The following is a 9,942-nucleotide window of genomic DNA, read 5'->3' as shown; positions in this document are numbered from 1 at the left end:
ACTAGGCAATTGTTTTCCATTAATTATGTGGCTGTTTCCTTGATGTTTTCCTTGAATAGGTTGACCCAATCAAGGAGTCCTCTTGACTGCATTAGAATATTGCACAGTGTTTCCTCTTTCAGGCATTTCATCGAACACCTGCTCTTCATTGTTTGCGAGCTTGCAGATTTATGTATTGGTTCAAGATCATTAATTAACCCTTTTTTACACCTATGCAAGAATAGTTCAATAAACAAATTGACATTAACTCAGGGAGGCGGGCCATAATATTGTACAATTTTTTTTTATATAATACCCCCTGAGGACACGTGGCCCCTAAAATTACCCCTGAAGGATAAAAAGTAAAATAAAATAAAATTACACATATATAAAATAAAATCATTATTGGAATGGCATATTTGAAGAATTTACATTGGTTACATTTGCTATGTTTTCGAATAAAATTATAGTACAGCTTATTATATAATCGAATATGATCGAAATATATTCCTCTACGCAATCGATAATAAAATATCATACGGAAGACATTTTGGCGTGGAATAATAAATAAAAGAAGACATTAAAGAGGATCGGATGAGAATAACCGGGATCGGGAAAGATTACGGAAGCTTCACTAATAGGTATCGTCGGAGATAAAACGAAAGCGAAAATGAGTATTGTGACCATGGTAGACCTCAAATTGTTGCTTGCAATGGCAATTTAGTTATTACTAGCAGTGGTGTGCTCTAAATTGTATTACTTGTTATTAGTGGAGCATGAGTTCTATTTATAGAAGGAATCAATCATGTCGTTTTATCGATTTTTTTTTAATTGATGTACAAGAGAGTTCGCAACCATTCGAAGTGTATTTGAATAATATAAACTGTGTTCTCGTGCAATAGCTCGCAAACTGCACGAGAAATGTAAATCATTATGCTAACCATGCGTAACGACCTCGACCTAAAAATATTGGCAATGATATTCAAACTTACAGTATTGTTATTGTAGAAATAATATTTTTGGAATTTGAATATATTTAAAGTGGTTGTGAACAAGTTAAATTAATTGAAGATTTGTTTGAATGTTGAAGTCTTTGGATCTATAGTTTGTGATAACACACTATTTTGCCTTAGCCATTGTTTGGCAGCCTAACTTCTTTGTTGCATGGCCCGGTCTAAAAGATAGTTGGAACTTGGAATTATTCATCAATCAAGTTTATCAACCTACCTAAATAGTGCGATATAATTCGGCGTGAGTTCCAATCTCATTGCCAACACTTTTTAGGTTGAACTCGCCAAACATGGTTAACCTAACGTGATTTATACTTCAGGTGCAGTTTGCGAACTATTGCACGAGAACAGGGTTTATATTACTATCCAATACACTTCGAATGGTTGCGGACTCTCTCGTCAATCAAAAAAATCGATAAAACAACATGATTCCTTCCATAAATAGAACTCATGCCCCACTAATAACAAGTAATACCATTTAAGAAACTAATTCACTTTTGTCTTATAATTTAGGAGTATTTGTTCCATCAATTGCCATGGCAAGCAACAATTTGAGGTCTACCATAGTCACAATACTCATTTTCGCTTTCGTTTCATCTCCGACGATACCTATCTGTGAAGCTGCTGCAATCGTTCTTCAAAACAGTAATTCTCATCATCTGAATTTTTTTTTTTAAAGAAAATGATTTATTTTATATGTATGTGTAATTTTTTATTTTATTTTTTATTTTATCCGACAGGCGTAATTTCAGGGGCTATATGTCCTCGAGGGCTTTGTGAGTGTTGTGCACCTCCACCGTATGAAACCTACTTCTGCACTTGTTGTGTTTGTTGATCTTCCTCTATATATTATGGTTCAGTCGTCTGAGAATCACGTACGATCCATGATCATTTAACTATTTTCCTTGCATTTTTATAATTGTCGAACAATGACTTATATTACACGAATTCTCGGTGTCACAGTGAAATAGTGATGTAATAATAATACCACGTGTATGAATAAAATGCTTTGCTTTTTTTCACTTATATTAGTGTTTTTCTTATGGTATTTCATATCGAGGAAATCAACTTCTTCAACATGAGTTCGAACTAACAAACTCGTGTAATTATCGTTCGATTTTTTTATTTTTTATTTTTGTTTCTTTATTTTTACTAATTGAAATGGTTACTTGTAAAGTTTGTAATCAATGAATATACACACAAGCTAGAGCAAACAAAACTAACATGTTAATTCAGCATCATCAAATGAATACGAGTTATTTCGTCTCTCGTTCGAAAGGTAGTTTTGCAAACTGTTCGGCCAATTACGTGGCTTGTATGCTAATTTTCAATTGATCTATCTGCCTTGCTTCCTTCCTGTTTTCCATGAACTAGAAAGGTGGACGTGCGTTGCACGTCTCGTATTAGTATTAATTTATTTGTTTTCAAAATATTGTCTATGATATTTTTGATCAATATGTATATATATTCAAAATATGTAAATAAAGTACATTGATAATTATTTTAAATAAATCTAATTTTAATAGTGCAATACATAAACATATCATACCTTTTATCCATATGTAATCATGATACCGTTTTTTTTATGTTTACTCTAATGATTTAAATGCTCTCTCTTTTGTGTCCCTTTCTTCAAATCCTTGGAAGTACCTCATCATCATTATTAAAAAATGTTATTTACTTGTTATTTTCTTATTGGATTTTGCCCTTCAAATCTCTTCTTCTAGTTAAATACATTGGTATCTAATGCAGTAAGGAAATACAATTCATTAGACGTTGTAAACTTAATTCTTTGTACTTTATGTCTTCACCATTTCAAAAATAATACTCCCTCCATTCCTAATTAATTGACGTTTAAGGATTTCTCACACAAACTAAGAAATTCATTAATTAGCCTTTAATTTGATAGGGAAATCCAAGATTGCTCTTTTCTCTCTGAATAAATTTTCATCAATTTATTAAACAAACTGTAACGTAAAGAATTGGAACAATTAATGACAAGGGCAAGAATGGAAAGAAAACAAATGTTTTGCTTTGGAAATTTAAAAAGTCAAATAAAAGGGGAAACAAATTATTGGCCAAAACAACAATAATTGTGGAAGGAGGGAGTATATGTTAGCAATTCGTTAATGATTCCATCATTTAAAGATGAATTAGGTTGGTAATCGATTAATCTTATTAACATAAAACACTTGGACAAATTACGAGAAATCCCCTAGGATAAGACCAAATTAAGAAAATCCCTCTCATGTTTGCATAATTACGAAAATCCCTCTCTAACCAGTATTTGGTCGTTTTAATTCACAAAAGATGTGTTTTGTCCATTTTACCCTTCGGTTATTTAAAAAAAGTAAATTACGATAACTCCCTTGAAGTAAGGTCTAAGTACGTAAAACCTTCAATGTTTGCGTAGTTATGAAAATTTCCTTGAGGTATGTTGTCGTCTTAAAAAATTTCCCTACTGTGTTACGTTTCACGAAAAAAATAATATATTCACAATTTCTCTAATATCTTTTGGAAGAAAGAGGTTGAATTGCGTTTTACACCCTAAAATAGCATGGATTGGCACTTTGCACACTTAAAAATTGAAATTGGCAAATTGCACCATCAAATTGCATATCGCATGGGAAAATGCACCCTACACATATCTCTTGTGATATTTTAATCAAAAGGTCAATATATCACCATATTTTAGCATACAAATATATTCTTTCTTGGCGGTTTTTTTTGGTACTTTATATTTTTAAATTTTTATTTTGTTATATTATAAATGAAACACAAAGGAATAAATAATGATTTATTTTTGTTAGTTTTCGTATCAAAATTGAAATTATATATGAACTAATTTTTTTTATACAGTGATATTTCTTTATTGTAATTCAAAAGGTTGTAATAATTTATGCTCCAAAAAACATCTACATTGTTAACAATTTTTATTACATATTTCATGTGATTTATTCTATTTTTTAAATCTCAATAATTGATTAGTTTTCTAGTTATATTCTAACCTCACATTTTATGTTGTTTTAATATTGTTTGTATGAAATAAGCTTTTGTTTGTCCTAAGTTGAATTCTCATCATTTTTGTTAAAAATATTGAAACTCTTAAATATTAAATATCATGATATATTCATATTTTGGCTAAAATCTCATAAGAAACAATTGTAGGGTGCATTTTGTCATGAAATATTTAATTTGAGGGTGTAGTTTGCCAATTCCAAAATCTAAGGTTGCAAAACGCCAATCCTTACCATTTTTTGGGGTGCAAAATGCAATTCACTGAAAGAAAGAAGTAAAAAGAGAAATCTTAATTCTATTTCCTTATTCAAGCTTTAAACCCGTCGTCACCACCAATTTTTCATATTTGGCTCTTAAGCCACCAAACTATCCATACACACAACCATCGTCGAAGAATGCGACCGACACACTCCCCCCGTAGGCAGAGTCCACCGCGCACAAGCCTTACATCTCCTCTGGCAAATAGCGCCACCAACCTTTGAGAAAGACAAATTCGAGATGCTTGTACTTGTACAAATTCTCCTTCACTCGTTTGTTTAAAATTAAAATATTATTAAAATTTTAATTATAATAATGAAAATATTTGCAGTAGAAAATAAGAAATACGAGAATATTTACAAAATATTTAAAATCAATTTTATTGAATAAAAAGTTATAAAAATGGAAACAAAAAATTTACAAAACAGATAACTTTTTAGTTCTTTTTTATATATTCTCTCTCTCTCTCTCTCTCTCTCTGCGCATATATATGTGTGTGTATATATATATATATATTGAAATATTACAAGATATTTTTAGTTCTTTTTATACATTTTCTGTTTTTAATAATTGTAAAATGAAGAGAAGTACATAATAATTTTAAAGTTATAAATAACAACATTTTTTTAAATACATTACAATTTACCCCTAAATAATTAATATGCTTACAATTACATTATATGAATAGCAATCACACATGTTCAAGGGCAAAAATTGCATTATCAGATGAACATTCAATAGAATAAAAAAAATTCCGCCAAAAGTAATCCCATAGGGGGTCTATGCAACACAACAACATAGCTTAGGGGTGTTTTCGTGATTTCACAAATAGGAGGGCGATTTTTATAATTAGACCTTACTTCAAGGGATTTTTCGTAATTTTCCCTAAAACACTCTTATATTTCATATAACATATTATATATAACATTTTGTATTTTGGTTAAAATCAATCCTATTATATCTTCTATATCAAATATTTTTCCAAATTATACACATATATACACAATATCCATCATTAACATCGATATATAGTTAAATTAAATGCACATTGTAAATGTCTTTACAATTTCATGCATTATAATGCCTATAAACCCTGTCATTTATCTTTTTTTCATTAAATTTTTAACTTAGGCTTCACGTTTATAAAATTAATTTTTTTATAAGAATACAACTTTTTTGAATCATAAGTGAAATGCTTTTGAATTAAATTATGCTTGACTGATATGGTGAGAACTTATCCTCTGGCCAAAGTAATTGTAAATGATTAATAATTCTAAATATAATGTACATTTTTTTTTTCATCTTTTAGTTATTCTCCGAAGTGTTTTTTTTTAACGAAAGTTTCTTTGAAGTTATTGGAAAGTCCAATAAAAATTTCAACCGAAATAAGAACAAAAAACCTATCATTTCTAAGAACAAAATCACTTTGTAAATCTAAAAATTCATTCAACTTAAATAAGAAGAAAAAAAGAATCAAAATTTCTAGGAAATTCGATATTATGAAACATTGTAGAACAAAACAACTTCTTAAACCTGAAAATTCCGACATGTAACTCTTGATGCACATCTTGTAGAGAAGTTGCCGGTTTATTTCAATGCTAAACTTTTCTTCGTGATGGGCACCAATTTTTTTTAATCTGCAACAAAAAATTGAAAAACAAATGAATTGCAAATTTAATTACTAACTATTGAAAAAGGCACTTATAGAAACAAAATATGAATATTAGTTCACCGAAATGTGAAAGTGAAGAATCGCACTTCTTTCCACTCCACATATGATGTGTTTTATAGTAGCAAACCAGTATTTAAAGAGTATATTTTATCATTCATTCTCCCAACTCTTCAAATTCTTTTGCTCATTCCCATGTATAATAAGTGGTATCGGTTACTCACTACATTGATCATGTACCATTCATTTGTGGATGCACTACGCATAGATGTATCAATTTATTAATTTTATGTTACTAAATTTGTTTACTAACTTAATTACCTAGGGGCATTTTTGGACATTGAAAAAATGGAAGAAACCCCAATCATATTCATCCTTTTATAGATAGTATAGATAGGCTGACCCCAAGGAGCCCTCTTGACTGCATCAGAATTCTGCAGTGTTTCTTCTCTCAGGGCATTTCATCGAACACCTTCTCTTCAATATTTTACTATGTCTTTGTTACGTGGTAATTTGAGCAAGAAAACATAGTTTCAAGAATTAAGAAGAAATTGAGAGATATAAATTAGGAGGAGAATTAGAAGAAGGATTAGAGACGAGAATTAAGAGAAGACAAGGGAGATTAATTGATTGATAAACTTCATAATACTTTTCATTCTTCGTAATAGTCCATTTATAGGACAATTCATAGCCCATGAACTAACCCACTAAACCCCACTAAATAAATGCATTAACGTGACATTAAAACATGAACTAACAGCCTATTTCTATGGAAATGATTAACTAAAATTGAACTACCCACTAACTAATTAATTTGACTAATTATTTCTACTAATTTAATAATTATACGTATCAGTCTTGTACCATTTCAACTTTGTTTCAAGTCTTGCCAGAAATTAATAAAGAAGTAGACATGCTAAAGCAGAGATATAACCATGAAATAAGTAGTAGATTAGTTGTATTCACTCATTCTTTTATCATATAAAATTGGATAAATTACGACCACCCACTGAAGTAAGGTCAAATTACGAAAAAAACACTCGTGTTTGTTTTATTACAACCACTTCCTCAATAGTGAATCTTCTTACACGTCTACCCTTGCGGTGTCAAATTTAGTGGAATTTTCTAAATTATGTGGAATATTCTCCAATTTGTAGCCGTTTTACTCAATTGGAACTCCACATTTTGAAACAAGATGTTCTTAAAACGTGTTTATTGACTTGTAAATATCATATTGTAGTGCTAACGAGTACAAACTATAAACATTCCACGAATTTAGAAGATTATATTGAATCTGACCCCATAAGGATGAACGTGTAAGAAGATTCATAGTTGAGGAGGCTGATTGTAATTACCCAAACATGAGGAGGTTTCGTAATTTAACATTACCTCAAGGGGTGACCGCAAATTATGCTAAAAATAATGAAGAAATTCCGAACCAAACACCATTTCATATTAATAAAAAAAAAAAAAACCAGGAAATCTTGGATCATATCCTACACTCCACCCCCTATCATTTATTTCAAAACTAGTAAATAAAAAATAAAAATAAATAAATAAATAAAAGTCCAATAGAGTAATTAATTTAACTTATCTTAAGGTATCAATAGAGTAATAATCATTGACTTGCAATGTGAAAACACAATCTTTAGTCACATCAGCTATGATCTCATTGATAAAAAAAAAATTAGCACCTTAATTCAATATATATATATATACATATATAAATAATAACTTAGTCAAAACATTAGAATTCAAACTTATTTTATTCCAAAAAAACCTAATTATAAATTAGTGAATCATTTAAGCTTCTTCCAACACTTAAATTAAATTTAGTTTCTATCTAATTATAAAAAATAATGGCAATAAACAGTACTGCCATGGCAACATTTGTGATCGTCATGCTTGTGTTTTCTCCTGCACTAATGATGCCATGCGACGCGGCTCGACTAACTAATCGAGGTATATTCGTAATTGCTCTCGTCGAAATATATTTTCTTTTAAAGATTTCTATAGTTTCGTATATTGTACCTTTCAATCATAGATCATAATTTGGGTTTATTGGTAATTATAATATGTTGCAGGATTTGGTGTTATGTTAGAGAAATGTGGTCCTTGCATGTGTTGCCAGCCAAACACGCCCTTATGCTGCCTTTGCGCTTGCCCTGTTCCACCATGAAACTGCTCAACAGCAGTTCCTCCAAACAGATATTATTTCGCTTGTTTGATTTATTTATTTTTATTTGTTTGATAATAATTAATAAGGAGATGTAATAAAATGATTTGGATCTTTAATGTGTGTGTCTCTCATGATGTATTATAAATAAATAATTTGTGCCATTTTATAGTGATTTTTTTTTTTGGGTATATTCCACTTTACCCCCTCGTACTCTGCCCAAGAACCACTTTACCCCCTCGTACTCTTAATTTCGTCGATTTACCCCCTTGTACTTGTACAATTTCCCAATTGATGATGTTAAAAATAGATCACCTCAAATAGTTGAGATATGATGAGCTGGAAGAGCAGAGTGGATCACTGGCTCACGAGCTTGATGACCTTGAGAAACCTGCGATCATAGAACACGTGAACTAGGCCGGGGGTTGATCCGGCGGAAACCCCTCCGACGCTCAAGTCAGACGTGCGGATAATGGAAATAGTTGGGAGAATATGACCCCTAGTCTTATTTGGATAATAGGGCGTACCTTTAACAAATGAATTATATCGTTATTTATACCATAGATGAGATCGTTGAGCCCAAACCTTATTTGAAGGTGATTGGGCCTCGGTGATATTAGTCTTCAATATTGGGCTCGTGGCCCAGTAGGTAAATAAATTGTAAGTCCATTGGGTTGGCCCAATTAGGCATATCATTAAGCCCCCACTCTCGAGTCGATGTGGGGGCCATGTCGAAATGGGTGACAGATCGTGTCGAGAGTAAAAATTGTAGTAGTCGCTCGTTGGCGTAAGGCCTGATGGTGTGCGAAAACGCGTTGGAGCATGTGTTGGAGGGGAGTGAAGGCGCGTTGGCGCGTAGCGCGACCAAAACGTCGCGATGTAAATTACTTGAGTCGTCGGCGTTGTTATCTCCTCGTGGGAGTTGTTTAGTTATTGACGTTGTCAAAGGTTTGATGCGTTGCTTATATGTGTTTACATATAGCCTTGTGCGTGATGTACTTGATGAGTGGATCAGGCTCTCAAGATTTTTTTTTTTTTTATATGGGGATCGTGCCCCTTGTTAGACCTCGTGGGTCGTACATATGTTTGGACCGTGGCCACGTTTTAATAAACGACCCGTCGAAAACAAGTAGAGAAATTTGAGTAATCAAGCTGGCCAGGCTATATAGATTCTCGTAATATCTCTAAGTGTTTCTAAGGTTGGATTTGTAGTGCCGAGCGAGTTGGCTCCTCGTGGGAGTTGTCTCGATGCGGGTTGTAGTGCCGAGGGAGTTGGCTCCTCGCGGGAGTTGTCTCGCAAGCCCCCCACTCTCGAGACGATGTGGGAGCCAAGTCGAAAAGGGTACCGGATCGTGTCGAGAGTAGATCGGTGTTGTAGTGTTGCGTTAATCGTTGGCATGGCGTGGAGAAATAAATGTTTTTATTTATCCGTTTGATAGCGAGCGCGATTTGGTGGAGCGCGTTGAAATTCTCGCGCGATTTGGTCAAGCGAGGTGAAATCTACGCGCAATTTGGTGGAGAGTAGCAAAAGTTGTGCCCATTTAGGTGGGAGCGCGCGCGATTTGGTGAGGCGCAATGAATAGCTCGAGCAATTTGGTGAAGCGCATTGAAAAATTTGCGCGATTTGGTGAAGCGAGATGGAATCTGCGCGCGATTTGGTATAACACGGTAGGATTCGCGCGGATGGAGGAAGGTGGGGTGGACCGCGCCTTTAATTGATGGAAGAGAGGAGAGTGGGGCCGCGCGATGTGATTGATGGAGAGAGAATGTGAGTGGTCACGTGGGGGGGTGTGTTGGGTGAGAGAAGAGAGAGAGAGTTGAGGGAGGGGTAG

The 9,942-nt window shown here is 33.0% G+C and overlaps 1 long non-coding RNA gene across 1 annotated transcript; it reads left to right on the top strand.

Annotated features, from left to right (window-relative positions):
- The first annotated feature begins 7,716 nt into the window (after positions 1-7,716).
- On the top strand, positions 7,717-8,288 carry LOC148768217 (uncharacterized). Its single transcript, XR_016033685.1, has 2 exons — positions 7,717-7,896; positions 8,019-8,288. It is a non-coding gene; the product is annotated as an uncharacterized LOC148768217 (long non-coding RNA).
- Positions 8,289-9,942: the final 1,654 nt, after the last annotated feature.

Source organism: Erythranthe guttata, chromosome 9, assembly GCF_056151865.1.
Source record: "Erythranthe guttata isolate IM_541 chromosome 9, IM_541, whole genome shotgun sequence".
Classification (NCBI taxonomy): domain Eukaryota; kingdom Viridiplantae; phylum Streptophyta; class Magnoliopsida; order Lamiales; family Phrymaceae; genus Erythranthe; species Erythranthe guttata.
The sequence above is the reverse complement of the archived record's forward strand: the minus strand, read 5'-3'. Positions and strand labels throughout refer to the sequence as shown.